The sequence below is a fragment of the Xyrauchen texanus genome, chromosome 15 (genome assembly GCF_025860055.1).
Source record: "Xyrauchen texanus isolate HMW12.3.18 chromosome 15, RBS_HiC_50CHRs, whole genome shotgun sequence".
Taxonomy (NCBI): domain Eukaryota; kingdom Metazoa; phylum Chordata; class Actinopteri; order Cypriniformes; family Catostomidae; genus Xyrauchen; species Xyrauchen texanus.
In genome coordinates this window covers 26,594,859-26,599,534 of record NC_068290.1, presented here as the reverse complement: position 1 = coordinate 26,599,534, position 4,676 = coordinate 26,594,859, and the positions used below count along the sequence as shown (strand labels likewise).

The following is a 4,676-nucleotide window of genomic DNA, read 5'->3' as shown; positions in this document are numbered from 1 at the left end:
TTATAACTATGGTATGGTATGGGGCCACCCTACTTGTAACCTTTAATAATTAAAGGTTAAAAATAAACATATTGCATTTGGTACATTATTGTTAAATTGATAATAATAATTATATTTCATTTATGTTTGATATTATTAAACAGTAATTAGGCAATTTTATCACTGATTATTGTAGTCTTTGGACACCTTGTTATTGAGGAACTCCCCAAAATCTCAACAAATTGTGCCAATCCTTACATGTTACACCAGGTTGATCCATCATCACAAGCAGGGCAGGAGAGAGAGATGGAGCAGGAGAGAGAGATGCAAGAGGAGGAGAGAGAGATGGAGTAGGAGAGAGAGAAATGCAAGAGCAGGAGAGAAAAATGCAAGAGCAGGAGAGAGAGATGGTGCAGGAGAGAGAGATGCAAGAGCAGGAGAGAGAAATGCAAGAGCAGGAGAGAGAAATGCAAGAGCAGGAGAGAGAAATGCAAGAGCAGGAGAGAGAGATGGAGCAAGAGAAAGAGATTGAGCAAGAGAGAGAGTTGGAAGACCAGGAGAGTGAGAGCCAGGGCATAGATTACTTTGCTCGCCCTGAACCCGCCATATTACAGGCATTCTTAGATTACCACCCACAGCAGAACACCAGCAATGCAGTTGTGATGAGGGTGTTCAGCCGTAAAGATGGCACCAGCAGGAAGTGGCTTACTTATTGCAAAGAACGCCATTTATTGTTCTGCTTTGTGTGTCTGGCATTTACAAGGCGGACTGACACCAGCGCATTTATAACAGGCATGAGTGACTGGCGACATGTACATCTGCGCACAGAGGAGCATGAAAAGAACACTACACACCAGACCTGTGCTGAAGCTTTTTTCTTAAGGTGCTCAAAAGGCAACATCAGCAGCTTGTTTGCTGGCAGTCAGTTGTCAGCTCACAGAGCACAAGTGAAAAAGCGACGGCAAGTTTTGGAGCGTATAGTGGACGTGGTCAAAGTACTAGGGAAGAGGGGACTCAGCTATAGGCATGTGGAGAATGAGGCTGCATAAACTTTGGGTGATAACACTATCGATCATGGTAACTTTCTGGAATTGATTGTGTTATTAGGCAAGTATGATATGTGCCTTAGAGAACATTTGAATGACTGCATTGAGAAAAGCAAGAAGTTGCATCAGTCCAGTGGATCAGGAGGTAGAGGGTCTCTCGTCACCCTACTCTCCAAAACAACTGTCAACTCAGTGATTGATGCAATTGGCCATTTCATTCAAGAGAGCATCACCAGTGATGTCCAGAGAGCTGGGATGTTCTCTGTTCAGCTGGACACAACCCAAGACATCACAGGTTATGATCAGTGTTCAGTAATTATCAGGTATGTTACTGAGGCTGTGCAGGAGAGGCTTGTCTCCATAGTGAGGTGCGAAGCATCCACGGGGCAGTACTTTGTAAACTTGCTTTCTGGAGTTTTAGAGCATCTGAATCTGGACAAGGCCATGTGCATTGGGAATGCAACAGGTGGTGCTTCAAATAATATGCAGGGCCAGTACAAAGGCTTTTCAGCACTTATGACTGCCCAGTCTCCAACTCATGTGCATGTGTGGTGCTATGCACACATACTTAATCTTGTGCTTGCTGACACAACACAAAGTGTCATTGAAAGTGGATCACTCTTTAATTTACTTAATGACATAGCTGTGTTCATCAAGGAGTCCTATCACAGGGTTAATCTGTGGGAGAAACAAACCCAAGAAGAGACAAGACACAGACGCCTCAGTCCAATAGGTGAGACACGGTGGTGGGCCAAGCATGTTGTCCTCCAAAAAATCTTTGGACATTTTGGAAAACCAGATGATGGCCTCTTCATTGATGTAGTGCTCACGCTGGAAGCCATTGAAAAGAGGGAAAAAGAAAAGCCAGCTGTTCATGCCAAAGCACAAGGCTTTAAAGAGTGTCTCTTGAAGCATAAAACTGTCTTAACAGCACAGATATTTCTTAGAGTGTTTGAGCAAACAACTCCTCTGTCGAAGTACCTCCAGTCAACGGGGATGGACATTCTCTCTGCCCATCATATGGTGACTGCCACACAAGATAGCCTCAAAAGTATCGCCAGGGACTTCCCAACTGTGAAGGCAGCTGCAGACACATTTGTGAAACAGACAAATCAGAAACTCGAGGAGAGGGAGGACAACACAGACATGGAAGTGGAGGCTGCACTACCTGCAAAGAGAGCCAAAAAGAGAAAACGCATGGCCGGAGAGATGACTGAAGATGAGTTGCAAATCAATGCTGAGAAAACATATGAGGTGAAAGTGCACAACACCATCCTGGACACAGTTATTGAAGCAATCCACAGACGATTTGTCACAAATGGCCCTCTTGTTGCGGATTTGGCATGGTTGGACCCCAGGAAGTTTAGCCAGGTCAGAACAGTTTCTCTTCCTAGTAATGCACTTCAAAACCTCAGCACATGTCTCCTGAAATTTGACAGCAGGGCTACAGTAAATAACCTTCAGTCAGAACTGAAAAGTTTTGCTGGACAGTGGGAAAGGCTTAAGACATCACATGTAGATGACTACAGGACCAGAACAGCAAAGGATAGATCTGAAGAATGGGACGAAGAAAGTGAAATTGTGACCAAAAGCTGTGATTCTTGCAAAAATTGCCCACTGTGCTGCTATCAAATTCTCAGGCGGTTCAACTTGCTGTCTGATGCCTACTGTCTCCTTGGGCTGGCATACAAGTACCTGCTGACCCTCTCTCTCACTCAGGTTGCCTGTGAAAGAACATTCTCTACACTCAAATTCATTAAAAGCAGACTCCGAAGCAGCCTGTCTGGAAACAGGCTTGAGATGTTTATGCTGATGGCCACTGAAAAGGACATTCTTATGTCGTTGGACTCCGACATGGTCATTGACAGGGTAGCTGAGAAGAGTGACCTGCTGAGAAAGCTGCTTTTGTAACCTGGTGGGGTGAAATAAAATTATCAAAACATTCCTAATTATGTTTCAGTTAAGATTAAATTCAACTTTATTGTTATTGCCTAAAAGTACAGTCAAATGAATAGGTTTTGTATCTATCTTCACTTCAAACAAGTCACGTGCTCAGAAAATGCTTAGAATGTGTCCATTTTAATAGGTTTTAATGCATAAGACAGTAGATAGAATAAATATTAGATAATATAAATATGAGAGTTTTCTTACAGCCTTAATCTGTCATTGTTTCGTTTCAGACTGTCAGTCAATTTTGGAAGCCTGAAGTGGGTTCATTTTAAGTAAGTACTATATAGAATATGATTCAACCATTTCTCTAGAGTAAACATACCAGTAGTGTCATCGTCTGAAAAAATCCATTAAGTGCAAGTCTTTCTCACCCTTCGCTGTCTGTCCTTTCACTTCTTAAAGGTTTCCATATTCCATATGTTAAGATATGTTCAGTGTTGCTGCTGTGGAAGTGTTGTGGGTGACTTTTTATTGATGCAGTGAGTAAATAGTCTTTGGTGATACAATTCAATCACAATCTGTCCTTAATAGATTTTATTATTTATCTAATCGTTGTTCCTCTCTGTCCTGTTTTTCAGGGTCTAATCATACTTTAAGAGGTTCTCTAGACCATGCAACTTTTTAAGTTCCTATGTAAGTACTACTGTATATGATTCAGCTATTTTTGTGGAATAAAGATACAAGTAGTGTGATCATATGAGCAAGTCCAACAAATGCCATTCTTTCTCACCCTTCTCTGTCCTTTTTACTTGTGTCCTGTTTTTCAGGGTCCCATCATAATTTCTTAAGAAGTACTGTATATGATGTCAGTATTTTCCAACATTTTCTAAATACTGTACCAGTACTGTGTAAAATGCCATCAAAAAGTCAATTAAGTGTTATTCTTTCTCACCTTTCTTTCTCTGTCTCCTTTCACTTTTTAAAGGCTGCCATGTTAAAAAAAATATTTTGTGCTGCCATGCTGTTTGTTGATGTGGTAAATAAATAGTTTATGAAAATACCACTAAATCTGTCATTTATTAATTTTAATATTCATTAATGATCATGTCTCACCTCTAGTCTTCTCTGTCTTAATTTCAGGTTTCCACCATGTGTTGTAGATAGACAGTTCAGGAGGAGGTTAACTTAACCAAGCAGTCTTTTGTTTTCCACTAATTACTGTTTAGAATACCAGAATAGGGAGGATGGTGTAGGTTTAAGTTTATTAGATTGATACATATATACCAACAAGACAGTGTACATCGCTGTTAGAACAGCGTTTGTTTTCATTCAAAGGCTTTATGGCTTTGCCAATAATACCTGGTGGGCCGGACTCTAGTCGATTAACCGATTTTTTGTCCCAGTCCAGCCCAGATAGATAGATAGATAGATAGATAGATAGATAGATAGATAGATAGATAGATAGATAGATAGATAGATAGATAGATAGATAGATAGATAGATAGATAGATAGATAGATAGATAAAAACAGAGAGAGAGAGAGAGAGATGTGACTGATCGAGAGAGAGAGAGCGAGAGAGAGAGAGAGAGAGAGAGAGAGAGAGAGAAAGAGAGAGAGAGGTGATAGATAGACCTTTACACTCATCTCTTAAACTCAAAACTCTCTCTCTCCACTCTGATCACTGCATCAGCTGTCCCAGTGGGCATGAGTGATATAACAGGATACCCTTAGATACCCTGCCTATTAAAAACTACCCTAAC

General features: G+C 41.0%; 1 long non-coding RNA gene across 1 annotated transcript; it reads left to right on the top strand.

Moving 5' to 3' along the window:
- Positions 1–2,887: 2,887 nt before the first annotated feature.
- LOC127655702 (uncharacterized) lies at positions 2,888–3,607 on the top strand. Its single transcript, XR_007972070.1, has 3 exons — positions 2,888–3,247; positions 3,378–3,454; positions 3,554–3,607. It is a non-coding gene; the product is annotated as an uncharacterized LOC127655702 (long non-coding RNA).
- The last annotated feature ends 1,069 nt before the right edge of the window (positions 3,608–4,676 follow it).